The sequence below is a fragment of the Indicator indicator genome, chromosome 13 (assembly GCF_027791375.1).
Source record: "Indicator indicator isolate 239-I01 chromosome 13, UM_Iind_1.1, whole genome shotgun sequence".
NCBI lineage: Eukaryota > Metazoa > Chordata > Aves > Piciformes > Indicatoridae > Indicator > Indicator indicator.
Window position 1 is genome coordinate 1136870 of NC_072022.1, and position 17807 is coordinate 1154676.

Consider the following 17807-nt stretch of genomic DNA (forward strand, 5'->3'; position numbering starts at 1 on the left):
AAAAATCCTAAAGCCTGCAGTCAGCTGGATTGCCAGCTCATGAAGAGACAGTGTCTCATGATAACCTCAAGTGCTGTGAATGATTTGAGACAGGAATTAACACCAAGTCTCTGAAGGAAAAGCATTGCAGTCATACAGATCAAAAGTGCAAAGAATCTCTTTGTGACGATAATTAGGCATCTTCTCACTTTCAAGGACTGTACTGCTCTTGTCTTCATTTACATTTTTCAGGCCACCTGATTTAGGGCAGGTTTCCACATGGAACATTTGGGGAATACGTGCTAAGATGGTACTAATGTTCTTTGGAACTTTAATAGTAGAACATTAAGTACCTTTAGAAGACCTTAGCTCATGTGCCATTATCCAGGTTCAAGAGTTTCTGTCATCATTGTGCTCATAGATGATTGATACTTACAAGAAAAACAATTAATTTCTTAATTTGATGATGAACATGGTCTTTAAGTCAAAAGACCTTCCTTGTTTTTCATTTTTTTTTTTTTTTTTAATAATTGATATATGTGAGTGAAACTGTCAGAAAAGGCTTTACTGGGCTGTGAGTTGGCAGAGGAGAATAGCAAATCAGGTGGAAATTAAGATAATTTATTTGAGACTCGTGCATGATCCACAGCATGAGTTTACCTACATCTGCCTTATTGAAGGAAAGCAACACAATTCTTACATTAGAAATCCTCCTCAAAGTATTTAGCAATGAAATGAACATAAAGTAAGCTATAATTTTGGTTGCAGTTACTCATTACTCTGTGGTAAATCTTTATTTGGCTCTGTAAGAAATATTCTTCATTTTAGTGTATTCATTTAGGACCATCAAGGAGTTATTTAATATGCAGTTTCCATATATTGACACATTCTTTGCATTCCTCTTTGTTCCTCCCACACTTACTGAAGTGTGTTTCAGCATAATCAGCCTCCCAGTGGATTCTTGCATGAAAACAAATCTCACTTTAATTTAACAAACTCAGGTTTACAAAGCAGTGCAAGGAAATTAAATTACCTGTTTGTAAACACAGCCTCTTTTCTCCTTTTTAATCTCACTTGCAATTCTCCTGTAACTCTTTCTGTTGTCAGGTTTTCACTGTTGTGGCTGACCTATTAATCAAGAGTGCAGGTAGGTGGGTAAGAAACTCAGACTTATCAGCAATAGGTTTTAGTGGTTTGTGATTTTTGGCAGATGTTTGTGGTGGCTGTTCTAGACTGTGGGCTCAAGGAAAGGTGAGGATGATGTCAAATTGGACCTCACTCATCCATAAGGTACATCTATTAGAGTGTAAATACAGAGGATTAACTATCAAGTTCATTTATACTTGGTTGTGGGCCTGGAAAACCACATTATTGATGTGTCTCACATACCCAAATCATTCTCTATATATTTTAAATTTGAATATTCAATATTTTGAATGTTTTATTTTGCAGTTTGCAAAACTTTAGCTGCTTTTTTGTTATGCCAATGTTATGCCTAACACCCTATAGTAGCACCTTCTATCACCTATGGAAACAAAGTACCAACAAGATTATGCACTCTTGCAGAGGAATTCCATTTTTGTAGAAACAAGTTATCCTTTTCTTAGAAGGAAGCACAAAAATTGTTGCATGAGAGCAGGTTTTATTTTTTTCAGCATGGTGTGCTTTATCAGAAACACTGATTTATTGACTCTAAAAATGTACAAATTTGCCAGCCTTGATGAGCATCTGCCAAGAGCGTTTCCTCAAGTCTTTGGAAGTGATGAAAGTGGAAATGTGAAAAAGATATCCTTCTTAAACCAATATCCTAGAGATTAGTGTATTGGCCTTGTAAGTGGGATCTGGAGTCTCATGTGAATTGTTGGTAACCCAGGTGCTTATTTTGGAGCTGCCTTCATGCTAAAACTGTTTTCCTGATGTCACCAGGGATTTATCTGACACTCCCATCTCTACTCAAGAAGCAATAAAACAAGGAGCCAAACTAGTATTGATAATAAACACAGGAAGGATCTTGAGCAGTACCTCAAACATCAGGAGAGTAAATCTCTATCCTCTCAAATTAAGTGCTTTTCTGTATGACAGCTCCTTATGGATCTTTCATTGGGATGATGTACAACATCTGTTATTTTGAAGGACTGCTCTTAGATACTGGTGATGCCAGAGCACTGAGTGTTTGCAGCTTTGGTATGTAGGCATTAAGTCATAGTAATATGAACATGAGAACAGAATTGTGTGGACTGTTGAGGTGCCTAAGATGGCAAATTGGATCTCAATCAGTCTCAGCAAGGGAAAATGTCATAATTAATATTTTAGAGAGGCAGCTCTTTCCATCATTGACTGATCAACTAAAGGAGTTGTCATTAAAGGTTGTTCTTGTAGATAGGAGCATGTGCAGGGAATATTTCTTTGAGGATCTAAGGTGGCTGTGAGAGTCTGTTATTACATATTTAGTTGTACCTCTGGCTCTTTGGAATTAAAACACTGATGGCATTAAGCTGGTTATGAAATTGTAAGTGATCCAGTGTAGAAGTACCTGAAACTAATGCAGGGGTTGTATGTTAAAGCTACTTCTTACTGTGATCTCTTTTGGTTTTCTGCCCTGGAGCCTACAGATCTGCTTTATAGATATGAAATAAATATTTAGATTATTTCTTTTTGAAGAAAAAAGGAAATTGTGATGATGGATACATGCAGCTCTCACCAGGATGCTCAAATAGGAATGAATATGAAGATTTCTCTGCTTGTGTTTGTGCTGTAGTCACAGTCCAGGCTGGTATGTAAGAGGGTTACCTTGACACTAAAGACCCTGTGGTATAAAGTGTCTGCAATGTAAGTTCAAAGAGCCTGTGGATGCAGGCTATAACCCTCTGTTATTCTCGGACTAAATGGGGATTCAAGGGGGAAAGGGCACAACATACGCTCTCAAGAAATAATTCTGTAATACGTTTTTATCAGTGGTAAAACTTAAAGTTCTTTTTGTGTACTGGTAGATCCTGCATTTCATTACTCCACTGCCCTCATTGTGCTGTGGGGTTATTGTAACAATGCTGGACTGAGCCTTGGTGTTTTCTGCCCAGCTTTGTTTAAGCTCATATCCAGTTTTGAACTTTCTAGCCTGTGTTTTACAAATCCCATGCATACAATTGTGTTCTCTGTGTGATTCCAAAATATTCTGTGTAAGAAAAATAGCACTTTTTCTCCCAGTCCACTTTTTTTTTTTTAGGAAAAATTATTTTGATCCTGAGCTAATTGGAATGGACATATTACAGAGTGACCTCAGCATGATACAGTGATGGTTCCTTCTAGGGTGAGCAAGCATTGAATGATATATATACTTAATTCTGTCACTGGGGAAAATATATGTGAACATGGGGTAGATTTAGTTAAAGTTACACCACCCTGCTTGAGGAAAAATAATAATTAAGTGTGGCTGTGATTAACTGAATAATTGAATAGATAATTGAATTAATTTCTAAAGGTGGTGTAAGAAAGGTAGCTCCTTATTGGGGAGAAAATAACTTCCTTTTAAAAATTAAATTCTTTCTTTCTTTCTTTCTTTTTTGCAGTGGCAGGGGGCACCCAGCCTAAACTGCCACAAAACCTATTCAGATAATCCCACTACTATCCTAGAACATGAACATAGATTTAAAGTGGTTATGGTCATCTTTTATATCAGCACATCACTAAAATCACTTCTAGCATGACATGATCAGAGCAACTCATCTGATGCGTTGGAGAGAACAGAAGTAACTATGGCATAGACCACATAGGGAGTGTTAATTTCTGGCAACCAACTCTTTGAGGTTTTTTATATGCTATTTGCCAGTTGCAGGTGTGTGGTGTGATTCACCATAACTTAGCAGATGAAGATGATGAAGAAGGCTTATTATTTTTTAGTTTGGTGTTTGGTTTTGGGGGGTTTGTTGTTGTGTTTTGTTTGTTTGTGGGGTGGGTTGGTTGGTTTTTTTTTTTTTTTTTTGTTATTGTTTGTTTGTTTTTTTTCCCAGGATTCTGCCTGCAACTTGAAATACATACTCACTGCCTCTGGTTTTGTGTGCCCATTTCTTCTCCATTTGAAAAGTTCTTCCAGTGTACTTCATGCAGCCTTTTTGATAAAAACAAAGCAAAAAAATACCTAGCCAAAAGAGTAACCAGTATGAAGGATTACACATGATGTTTCTGTATCTGCTCTTGCTGCTTCTGACAGGCTTATCTTCTGCAGTTGGCAGTTTGGCACTTTGCATGGCAGATAATCTACGCAGATTCCAATCCAGCAAATTTCATCTGTTTTACTATGTTGGAAATCTACAGATGTGTGCCCATAAATCATATCAAGTTAACTCATATTAAAGACTCTAGGCTGTGTTATTAAAGACTCTATAGTGTTTTCTATACTCTTTAGCAAACAATTTTTAAACATGCAACCATTTTATTAACTGTAACTAAACCAACTTGTATAAAACCTAGATAAGATTAGATATTCCTCTTACTGCCCCTAAGTACTACAGTTTTGTCAGGGTAGTTAGCAATGTTTAGCAGAGATGGGAATTGTCCTGTTGTTTCACTATTACTCAAGCTAGCGTGGAGCTAATTTTCAAACTATTAGTTTTAAACTGGAAAAAAAAAAAAGGCATCAAACCAAGATTTTAAAATGCCATTGTTAATAATTTAAATTGAGTGGATCTGTTACAGTAATTTCAGTAGAAAGTAAATGCTGTGGTCATCTTTTCCTCCAGCTGAATTATTTTCTCTCTTAAAAAAGGGATGTCAGATCTTTTTGTCAGTTCAACATTTCATTCTACCTCAATTACATTTTCTGGTGAAAGATATGGCTTAGGGGCTGATGAAACTTAACAGTGACAGACCATTATTCTTGCCTCTTAACTTCAGTGGAAAAATCCCTGCAAAGGCAAGTTATTGTTTTTATTTCTGTCATTCATACATTTGAAAAGTGTTATTATAATAAGGTTAATAAAGATAATAGTGTTTGTATACTTGTGTTATTGCATAATCTTCATGTTAGTTTGGAAAGCAGAGACAGCTGCTGTGGCTTGTATTTGATTATGGCATTTTCATATGCAAAACTGATTTTGCACATGAAAAAGAGTTTACTTTAATTCCTCCACCTCAAAGCCAGATCTAGGGGAAAATAAAGGGCTCATGCTCTCAGACAGCAATGGTAATACATAAGTCTTCTGCTATACAGAAACATTTTTCTTTTCCATGGAGGAATATGGCTGGGCTTCTTCAGGAGAAAATGGAATACTTGGAGCATCTGTCTAGTTCCTCTGTTTTCTAGCTGCAGAGGGGATGAAGATAACACCATCTGCTGTAGTAAGTAGCCTAAGAAACCCAAAGGCAAGTCTTTGCCTTGGCAAAAAATGAGTGGTCAGATTCTTTGTCTAGTAGCAAAGCAATGGTTACAAAATAATCCACCATCCTTTGTAGTTTAGTCCATTACACATCCGTACCATCTATACTAATGTACATATTAATTTTATAAGGGATTTGATCCCTCTCCTCATTTTGAGCTCCAAGTTCTTTTATACCATGTTAATTACTATTCTATCTTTCACTTCTGTGACATGTCTTTGTGTTACCTGTCAGTTTATGAGCTTGCAGTTGCTACACATTATTAAATGATGTCATAACTGACAGCTTAATAGGTATTTTCCTCCTTTGTGACACATCTCTACCTATTTTCTTTTGTAAAAAATTGAGTGGACAAGTCTATTCTCAATACTTTTTAATCTTAAATATCTCAAAAAAAAAAGAACATTATGCCAGTGTTAGTTTTTGGTGTTGCTTAACATACCAAAAAAAAAAAAAAAAGACACCATGTGTTTTAATATGCATGTAATTGGGGCTTACAGGTCTTATGAACCTGACTGATTTTGTACCCCTATTTTTTAAAAAGCTCATTTTTTTAACACCTGTATGTAAATAAAGGAAATTATTCTACTTAAAGAAACAAAATCATGGTGACAAATAAAAGCTGTAAAAATACAGTGTCTGAATAAAATAATTTTAAAGCAGTATTTGAAGCCTACTGAGTGCACACCTAGAAATGTTGTTCAGAATCCTGTCTTCATTATGATAAAAGATACAAACTTAATTTTTAAGTTATAGAGATCTGAGGAGATATGCCAAAGCATTGAGAATAGCAAGAACTGCAAACAGCCTCAAAGCCGTTATGTTCTGTCTTCAAGCAATAGAACAAGGACAATATGCTTGTATTCAAATAAGGTGGCTGTACAGAGAAAAAAGAGTGTTAAAAATAGTTTTATATCTGCAATGTGCTTGTTTTAAACTCTCAGAATAGCAGTTTATTTTTTAATTAATTTTTAAATTAAATTTAATTTTCTCTGTGTTCTTTGTGTACGCAAACACGTGGTGTCACTGCTACTAGGGCTGGGCAGGGACACACACAGGTTCGATGCTGTCAGTAAAATCTGAAAACCAGTATCACATTTTGCACTTTGTAGATATTTTCTATATATTTCTCCTGAACCTAAGAGGAACACCTACCTGAAGCTAATTTTAATGCCATTTTAAAATACAGATTTCATGGTCCTAATCTTAGCAGAAGTTTTGGAAGTATTAAGAAAGAAGCTTCTCTGAAGCCAATCCATTCTGAAACTGGAATAAGGGACATAAAATCAAAATTTGCAGGTTGAGCATATTTAAAGGCAGTCTGCTTTCTGCAGCACTTAGGGGAAACAGTCTAGTGTCTTCTCACAACTAAGCTGGATGTTTTGGATACTAGGGGAATATCTCAGTATTGAGGACAATCAGGTGGCAGACTTCAGGTTCACTCTGTTTCTGGTGTTTGTTCCTGCGGTGGATTTATCTTTGCTGGCTGCCAGATGCCCATCCAGCTGCTCTCTCGTTCCCTGTCCTCAGCAGGACAGAGGAAGAAAATAAGAAAAACAGGCCATGAGTTGAGATAAAGGACATAGAGGTGCTGAAGCATGTCCAGAGAAGGGCAATGCGTCTCATGAAGGGCCTGGAGCACATGGCCTATGTGGAGCGCCTGAGGGGGCTGGGGTTGTTCAGTCTGTAGAAAAGGGGGCTGAGGGTGGAGATCTCATCGCTCTCTACAGCTACCTGAATGGAGATTGGGGTGAGGAGGGAGCCAGTGTCTTCTTGGTGTCAAGTGACAGGACTGGAGGAAATGGTTATAAGCTGTGCCAAGGGAGGTTCAGGTTAGGAAATACTTCTTCAGAGAGGGTTATCAAACATTGGAATGGTCTGCCCAGGGCAGTGGTGGAGGCACCATCTCTGGGGGTGTTTAAGCAGCATGTGGACCTGGCACTTAGGGATGTGGTTTAGTGCTGACCCTTCAGTGCTTGGTCATGGATTGGACTGGATGATCTTTTTGAGGTCTCTTCCAACCAAGTGTTACCTGTGATTGTGTGAAAGACAGGGAGATCACTTTAATTAACTTTCAGGCAAACCAGACTTGACTTTGAAAAAAAAAATTCAATTTATTAACAATTGAAATAGATTTGAAGAGTAAGAAACAAAGACAAAACTATACCTGCCTTCCATTTCCCAGGTTCAACTCAACTCTATCGTTTCTGAGTCCTCTATATTGGCCCATACCCTCAGCTGCACAGGTGGTGCTGGGTTGGGCTGAAATGGGGAGCCATGATCACTCTCTAACAATTAGTCTCCCACAGTTCCTCTCCTCTGCTCTTTCCTCTTCATGTTTTTTTCCCTGCTCCAGTGTGGGCTCCTCCCCAGACTTCAGTTCTTCAGCATAAACCTGCTTCGTCCTCTCATTCCTTCAGGGAGCATCCACCTGACTGGATCTGTGGGGTGCTCTATAGCATATACCATGGACATCTGGTCTGGTGTGGTTTTCTTCATGGCCTGCAGGGAAATACCTGTTCCAGCCTGGTCTTCCAGGGGGGCACTAGGGAGTGTCTTTTGGGTGCTGGCAAACAACTTCTCCTGCTCCCACCCTGCTGCCCACAGGACTGGTTCTCACACTGTTGCTCATCTCTTGATGCCAGGCGACCCTTAGCCCCTTCCTAAACAGACTTCTTCAGGGCCCTATCTCCTCTGGGGGGTTTGGCTGCGCCCTGTAGAGGGGGCGCTGCTGCAGAACCGGCTGGAACTGGCTGCGTCTGGCTCAGGGCACCCCTGACTGCTCGTCACAGAGGCAGCCCTGCAGCTCCACCACCAGCACCTGGCCACCCCAATGTGTTCTTTCATTTATTGTCAATAAACCCCCTAATATTTATTGTTAATAAAAAACCCCAATATTCAGCTTCTTTGGAGATTAGAATGGATGCACCTGCAAAGTATTTTTGGAGAAAGAGAAGTCTAAATTGAGAGAGAGAAAAGGAGAAAGAGTCACTCCTCTGGGGAGCGTTCAGTGCTCTGCTGAAAGTGATGAGGACGAGGAGTGTCATTTACCAGTAAGTAACTGCATTCTGGTTTGTGCCCATTAAGGTGAAGTTTTATGGCTCTGAAGCTCCTAGCAGCATGCCTAAACAGTAATGTGATGGATTCATTTTAAGTTTTTGTTTGTTTTGGCTTGGTTTGTTTTTTTGTTATACAACAAATGCTGCTTTGGGATGTGTTTCTTTAGAGGTTAAATGTGAGACTTGAAAGTGGGGCACATGAGGAAAGCAATGTTGGAAGGAATGGTGCTGGTTCTTTGAAGTTCGCTTTGTAAGTGGAATTTCTGATGTTGAAGCTTGAATTATTTTCATTCAAAATACTTGTATCATGCTACTTAAATATAAACAATCAATTTTTCATATTGCATTGGACAGATGTAGTTAAGAGCTTTGAGAACACCTCTATGTGATAAAAGAGCTTTAAAAAAAATCCAAACCCAGGCAGGTGGTTGCCTCTGTGAGCTGTGATAGCTGTGGGCTGTGAGGCATCTGAGGTTTTCTTTTCTTACAAATATCTTTTTGTTGTTCATATTGTACTCATTTGAAAACACAGAAATAGGTGAAATCTGAGGCCACAGTAAGAACACACTCTTGTTTCAGGGCTGGGCTGACAAACTTTATTCTATTGTCAAAACCACATCAGGTAGAAGCATTTGGTCTGGTCAGTTGTATGCTTGTTTCTGTTCAGCTTAGAGTGTATCTCCTTGTTCTGCAGGTTTAGAGTCCATACTAGGACTGTCAGTTACTGGAACTGTGGAAACTGGGAGGTAGTTTAGAGACATCTTTCCTTGTGGTTACTGCTTCTCTAATGAGGCTTAAGTAATGCCATTATTACCTGAGATTTTATTGCAAAGTCAAACTGATGGCAAAGGTTTGACTTTCCATTGGGATGGATTTGCAGCATTCATTAATTCAGTTACAGCTCAAGTAATTTCTTTTGATTGTTGTGAATTGTGTATGTATCAGAAGGTTGCAATATGCTCTTAATAATCATCATTTAGACACATATTAATTCATAAAAGGTCTGTTCTCTCTGCATATGGTCCTTTGTAGTAACTGCTGTTCCAGATGAAGGTTGGTAAAAAACATTTTAAAAGTGTACAAATATGCTCATGACTACTGCCCATCCATTTTTGGGTTTTGGTGCAGCCCTGAATATACTGGAACCTGAATGTGCACTATCCCTTGCAGAGGAGAAATTTGTGTTGATACATTGTGATCATTGTGTAAAATCAAACCAAAACCAATATAAAGAAGACATTAAAATATTGATGTAAAAAATATAAAAGCAAAAAAGTATATGATGATCAATATCAGAAACAGTTAAGGATAAAGGAATGTAATCACTGACACATGTATAGGGAAAAAATCTGCTGTCTCTACCATCAAAAAGTTAAACAGGCAATAGAAAAAAATATACAAGTGACAAAACTCCAACTCTGATCCCTGAATTTTACTATATTTTTTCACTTGCTATCTAATTGCTTTGCATAAATGCTGATGAATTACAAAGCTCATCGTGGCTGTGCACCATATAATCAGTCCTGTGAGATTCATTGTGGTACTAGCATTTTTCTGTGTGCTAGACTCTCTGCTGGCAAAACGTTCTGCTCTGAATGACATTGTGAATGCTTTTGATGTTCTCTGGATCTGAGTGCTGTCTCAGCCATGTGCCATCAGTCATAATCTCTGGTGTAAAAATGATTTTTACTTTAACCTTGTTTAGTTCACAAAAAAACCCAGTTGCTCATTTCGTTAGTGCCATGCTTAGGGGGTAGTTTCAAGCCACTGCACTTCATAAATGTGCATCCTGATTAGAACTTCTATTTTTCATAATGATCTAGTAATGCAGTGATAATGTAAGTAATAGCCCATACCTAATGATTTCATGTCCAAGGACTAAAAGAATTACTGTAATATATTTAGTGCTGAGTTCTGAGAAGTCATTGTTACTGTTTCCTTTTGCATTCTTACTAGAGATGTGTGCAATGTTTGCCTAGCTACCAGAGGAAAGGCCTGTAAAAGTTAAAAAATAAATTTAAATGAGGATACCTGATTTCTGATTCTTGTCTCTTCTGAGGAGGAACCAGGTGAACCAATGATCCTTCTCAGTCTGTAGAATGTATGTGGAACAAGATAACAATCTGCTTTGAAAGCATACAGCAGAAACTGGGCTCCTGGGGGGAGAGTTCCTGTGGACTGTTCCTCATCAAAGTTTTTCTTGCAAACAGTGTAAATTGACCTTACAATAAAGCCAAAAGTAGTAACAGAAGCTGGAGGAAAACAAATTGAGTTTTCAAATTAATTTAAACATGGTCTTGGGGTCTTACTGAGATTAATCCAACAAAGATTTTTGTTTAATCTAGCTGTCTGAAAGCATTACTTAGGCTGGTGTACTGGCATGAAACTAGAGCCATCTCACTGAAGTCTCTGATACTATTTCTGATTGCTCTGATATAGATGGGATGTGGAATCTGAGACACTGTTTCTCGCACAGAAGCTTTCTGAATCTGCTGCATTCCCCAGATATTTGTTACATCTTCCGAATGGAATCATCTTTCTAACAGATATCATTGCAAGGGAAATTCAGGGGTGTAGGAAGATTGCATTCACTACTTTGGAGCTTTCCTTGTCTTTGGGCAGTGACGCTGATATAACAGTTTCAGGAGCACTGTGCCAGTGAAACTTTTGGCAGTACATTGGTTTCAAGTGTCTGGGAAATTTTCCTGCTTCTGGTAGAAAAGAAACAGTAATGAACTTGGCCAAAACATTTCTCTCTAAAATATAACTGATTTAAAAAAAAAAAATGCCTTGAGTAATTTTCACAGATAAGTCTTTTTTTTTTTCTTGTGTGTGTTTTCCCCCATTTTTAAATCCAATGTTTATAATTGATTTGATGTGACATGCATTTTCTTCCTTTAAGCTCATTTCTTTGACAGTGTCCTTCAGTCAGTGGCACCACTGTGCAGCAAAAATAACCAGCTTTGTTGCTCAGAGTCTCTGTTTTCAGATTTTGCAGGTGGCTTGTGAGTATCTTCACCAAAAAGGCACTACTTCTGCACCATGGCACCTGCACAATTATACGGAAGCCTCACCTTACAATGTTACAAAAGAGGGTAACATTCCTCTTGCAGTGCTTTCCCTGCAGGTGTACCACATGTGACCTTAGCGCTTATTTTTTACATGCTCAACTGCTTCCTTAAAGATTAGAGATCATAGTGGCTGAAAGAATAGAGGCTGCTAAAAGTGCTTCTGCTTGCAACCCACCCTGTTAAGGTATGTGAACAGGATCTATTCCTGTGAATAGTGCTTAACAAACAAACAAAACCAACCAAAACAATTTTGTTCTATAGAGAAAAAAAAAAAAACCCACAATCACCATGACTCTTACCCCTATCCTAGACTGCAAAATGTTAATAAACCCTAAAGAGTAATGATGGTCAAGGGAAAGGATGTAGAAAGCAGCTGATATGGGGAGTTTTGCTGAACTTGATGCACTAAGTTGAAAGTTTGAAGTAGTTCAAGGTCTCATTCACAAGTAAACGTGAAGTCCATGCTTGTCAAAAGACTGGGGCAAAAGGCAGGGCACAAGAACTTCCACCCTCCAGTTATGGCAGGTTGTCACCTTTGAATCAGTTGTTTAAACTTCTGGGCTTTTACCAAATCTTACTTCATTAGGAATGGCATCTGCACAGTTATCTTAGTGTTTTCTATCTTCTTCACTTTTAGTGGAGTGGTGAAAGGAAGAATTCTTGCTTGTGTGAGGTAGGAGAAAGATTCTTCTGTTAATACGTCTCTTCTTTATGTTAGTGTTTAACAAACAAGGGCCATACTTAGCAGATTCAGTGACTTTTTTTCTTTTCTTCATTCCCCCTCACCAGGATATAAACACAAGGCTCATGTGTTTTTACTACTTTGTTATGCAAATGTGCTGTGTAGTATCAGTGGTAAGATTGTTGAAAATATGTGCAGCATTTGTTAGGGCAGCTTGCTTGTCATCATTTCCCTCTGTCATCTGCATCTTGTTAAAATGTATGAGCACATTTGATGCATTTGAATAATCTTGTCTGATGTGTATCTGCAAGAGGCAACAAGCCTTGCTCCTGCAGAGCTCCTGTAAGAGCTTACATACATGAGATCCCAGAAGTTTATTTTCCAAGCTTGGATCAAACCCAGAAGGGGGACAGGGAACCTTGAGCTACTGCTGCTGTTGGTAGATTGATGTTGGCATCATTGGCACTCCAGATTTTGATATGAAAAAGAAGATAGTTTTGATGGTTTGTCATGCTCTAGATTGCATTGCCCTTTTAACAGCAGGTTTTTTTCTCCTTTGTGTTTTTGCACTACTGCTATATGAGATTAGTCAAATATAAGTGGTCCCTGGTTGTACCTCCTCGCTGAACCATAGCAGTCCTTTGACCTTTGCCAGGCAGGGTGACATCAGTTGCTTTAAACAGGAAGCTAATTGACCTTTTAGATTCTGTTACTGATACAAATTTTGTAAAATATTTTTTCTTCTTCTTTAAATCTATTTGCTTTAGGAAGCATGGACTGCTTCAGAATGTGTTCCTTTTTAGCTGTTCTGATTTTCTGCTTGTTTTCTTTTTCATCTCTGCTATAACAGTAAAGGTTGATGAGCAGTCTTGAAGATGTGCTGATATAAACAAAGCAAATTGCCAAATCCCTGCAACAGCCTTGTTAAATGTGTGTTTACATGATTATGTGGTATCATGTCTGCATTTTTGTAGCTAAAGGCACTTTCCTGGGTTCTCAAGCTTGATACAAACATTCAATTAGCTCTGCTGCTTCTTGTTATATTTTTATGTATAACAATTTTATTGTTTGTAAATGTCATTGTCAGGTTACTGTGCATGGATTTTGAACTAATGATGTTTCAAAGTCATCAAAAACTTGGAGTTAGATATATTTGGGCCTTTTTTTATCCACAGATTCTGGATAGGTACATGTAAGTTGCTAGTTCACACAAAACTTGTAAACATTGGATTATTCATCTCAAGACATGAGATATTTAGACCCTTCTGCCTTTGCACAGTGGGTTGTTCTGTGTAGGGTGAGGTCTTTAGGACTTCGATTTATGTGCAAAATGCAAATAAATAAAGTTGAAAACTGTGTTTTGCTTCATCCCTTTTCTTGTCCCTTCAAGAAACATCATCTCCAAATAAGGCACTGAAACAACTTCAGTGTTGACCCTTGAAAAATATTTTGATGCCTTACCTTTTGTGATATTATGTCACTTTTGCATTTATGTAGCTGCAGGCATTCGAGCTTATTTGTTCCATAGAGTTCTTGACTCCTGTCAGGAAAGCCTGAGTGATCTGGTGAGTGCCCACCAGTTTAGCTTTGCCATAACCTGCCTGTTTTGCATTAACTAATAAAGGAGGCTCTAATAAAGCTGGTGAGTTAATAGATTGTCATAATTGTTTCCCTTTTATTATTACCCAGCATATTCGCTCAATCATTGATGTGGTTCTGTTGCGGTTATCAGAAAGCTTAATTTCATCCTTTCTTGGTTTGTATTGAGGTATATTTTCTGGTATGGCTTTTTATGTGTCCTTGCCTTTCAACTGTACTCACTTGTTTAGTGTATCTCGTATTTAATATGTCATATTTTTTATAACCTCCCATTTTGGAGCAAGATGATCAGATCACTTCTCTATTAAGAATTCACATTTTGTGAGGTCAGAGTGTCCTTTGACTATGTCGTTTAGCATGCAATCAATGGATGAAAGATTCTGATTACTAGGAATTATTTCTGAGGAAAGGAACATCAGAAGAGTATCTAGAGAGTGCTTACTTGAAATTGATATGTAGAAAAAGTGTGAGGTTGTTGCTTTAGTTAGCCTAGGAAAAAAGTCCTCCTTTATGTTAACTGCCTTTTCAAGTAATCATTGGCTATTACCAGGGCAACCTTTTGAATACCAAAAGTTAATATTTTGTGTTGTGAAATCTATCCAATCTGAAATATTAGGAAAAATTGAAGTGAAGCCTTATTTCTTGAAAGTATGTCCAGGAGCTTTAACCTTTACTTCAGATTTCATAGGAATTATATATATATGTATATATATATATATGGTTGCGTATTTTTATGCCCAAACTTATGTTTCAAACCAAGTTGTAAAAAATATCAGAAATGTGATTTTAGTCAACTGTTCCTTTGACAGTAGTCACTAAAGTTAAGGTAATGAGAGAAGCTGGCAACGTTGTTTTTTTTTTTTTTTTTTTTTCCTTCAAATGGAATCTTGGCTGAAGTCTCCTTTCAAAATTCTGTTGCTTGCTCAGATGCAGATATTACGTGCATAACGAGGGGTAAAACTGATGGGACGTGTCTGTCACTGGAATAATGAATATCAAATGATCAGTTTGAACTGAATGAACTGTAAAATATATAATTATCATTCAGTGTTCCATACCTTTTGCAAAAAAAGCCATGAAGTGAAATTTGCAATAAAGTGTGCAACACTGTAGGACTGTCATGGGTCAAAATCAATCTTAATTATTAACAATTCATTGAAGTAGTGGATAATTAAGGACAAAGTGATGAAACTGGGAAAAACAGTATTTGGTACTAAGGTATGAGACTTCACCAATTATGTAAAAACCCCTCAGATGTGGAAAAGATGCAATGTCCTTTTTCTTCCATCATTCTGTCTTCCATTTTACAAGTTTTTCTACACTGACCAAAGCTATGAAAACTCTTTACAGCAAGTAGCAGTAATTCAGAAATTATCTGCATAATTATCAAGGGATATTGCTAGGTAAAGAATCGAAGCTTAGCTAATTTTAAGATCAGAAATGAATGCTGAACGAATGTGTAGACCAAGAATACCTAATGCAAGCACTCATGTCAAGCAACATGTTCTGAGCAATTCTTTATTCTAGTATTGTGTAATACCTTTTGGGGAGAAAAAGAAGTATTGATTGCATCCAGTCTTTTAGTTTCTCAAAATCATTTGTTTTCTCTGAGACATGTATTTTGTTTATGATAGTGAAATACAGCCCAGTTGTCAGCTTCTAAACAACATGAATACAAAGGGATCGTGGTGCCTGAGGGCTGATGGCCTGGCTCTCTAACCATTGATTATGTTACTTGTGTTTGTCTTCTTAGTAGTCCTCATAGCACAGTAACACAATATGATGCTTTACATCAAGATTCAAAACAGCAGTTTTCCATCATTGTTTTATTTTGCTTTCACTTGCTGTAGTTCCACCACCAGACCTAGTGACTGGCCCGTAACTCATGGGCCACATGTGATTCTCATCCTGTTGCCAGAACGTGTATCACCTGACAAGCAGTGGGCTGTGCTAGAAAAGGAGAGGGTGCTTAATCTTAATGTCTGTTGCTGGGAAGAGCAAAATAGGAATCACTGTAGCAGATGTTGCTTGGTTGTCATGAAGTGTGTGAAACATTCCATCCCATAGCAGTGAAATGGAACCTGCTGGCTTTGTTGTCTCCCATCTGTGACACCATTACAGACTTTCTGTGGTTTTTAATGATTTTATATGCGGTTTTATACAGTCAGGAAAATTAATTCATCGTGCCATAGGTTTCTCTTTGCTGTGACGTCTCTTGTACACTGAGCCACAAGTCTAAAAGCATTTTGACATTGTTTGAGTGGGGCAGAAACACGGATAGGAACTAATCATTTCTGAAGGAGGAAAACCAAAAGAAACCTTTGAGTAGCATTTATATTTGTATCTGAAAGGCTATGCAGAGCCCAGAGTGCTTACTTCAGTTGTGCTGAATAACAGAGAGAGTAAAAAAAGGTAACCCATACATTCAAGTCATCTTTAGGTTTCTTTTGTGTCTTTTGTATATTCTTCCACACATATTTATGTGATCAGGGTAAAGTGAAAGAGACAATTATAAGGGGAGGTTACTTGGAGTACTTCTGGAAAGCTGTCTTAAATCATTGTGGAATTTGATAGGCTACTGTTGTTCCTAAAGAGGCTGAGGTCTAAAAAGCCTCTTGCTGCTGTAGTTGGAGCCATGCAGTGACAGGAATCTGGTTTTTGTTTGTGCAGTGTTGTGGTCTGGTTCTGACCAAAACAAAGCTCATTCCTTGGTAATTCGGACTCCTAATAGAGGCAATGTCTGACATGTTTTCCATTTGAGCACCATCTGTATTCAAAATATATTCTCTACATAAATGTGGATATGAGGTGGGAGTATTTGCTAATGTATCCATTGTATTTTAAAACTAGGCTGTTGGCATCCTAATTTGTATGACTGATGCATTTCAAATCACAGTGAATTTAGGATACACTAAGGATGTTGAGGGGGAAGAAGAGAAAAAAAAAAAGAGGTTGTTTTCAGGTTGAAATGCAGAAGAGAGGTGAGATTTCTGAGGAATGAATAAACCATTTAAGTAGACTGAGTGATAACTTTAGGTGTAAATCAGTAGAAAATATACTGAGAGAAAGAAGATTGCCATGGAAGAGGATAAAGAGTGCACTGATAATGAGGAGGAGCATAAAGGACAATTAAATATTGTACCATAAAGTCAGAGCTGCTTATGAGCAGAATCAGTCTCAAAGCTTTAAAATCTATTTATTTCAGGCCATTCCTAGGTCTAAACAAAGCTTTTAAAAGAAAATAAATGAACTAGAAAACATTGAAGTATACCTAGAATATGGCTGAAAAGTGCAGTATTGTTAGAGAAGCAGGATGTCTTTATGCTTGACATGCTGATTATATAGCCCACATAATTATGTACATTCTTCTGTCTTGGAGAGCTGAAACACATCCTAACTATTATAACTTCTATAACACCCACATTCCTATTGATTTTGGGCAGGGAGACAGATTATTATTTGTTTTTAAATGTGTAGAAGCTTTGGTCAAGGACTTCAAACCAATAAGCATTGTAAAAAAGTGAAAAGGAGTTGGACTCTGTCCCAATAGGCTGCTGCTCTTTAGGAGATAATAGACAATCTATAACAAATACTATCGTCATAGATACAACCCTGCGGTAGTGATACCGGACTAGAAGACACCCCCTTATTATTTTTATCCTCCTTCCTGTGCATTATTTACTACATTCCTGCTGTGCTGTGATTGAGTCAATGTCATCAATTACCATCTAGTGCATTTATGGTAGTCAATAGTGCATCATGCATTTATGGTAGTCAAGGGTATGTAATCAGTATTTTATTAATATATAGGGTCATGTAATAAATGCCAGTATTTTAAGACATACTATGGAGAGAAGTTTGGGGTGTGGATTGGACAGTCAGGTAACATTTATTTAGAAGTACATTTCAATTCAAGAGACATCTGAACACAAAATATGCAAATATTTGCAAACTTTCTCTATTCTGTGTTTCTCTGTAGTGCACTTCTGCCCACACTATTGATAGTTATTTTTATACTTAATTGCTTAATCTGTGGATTTTGAT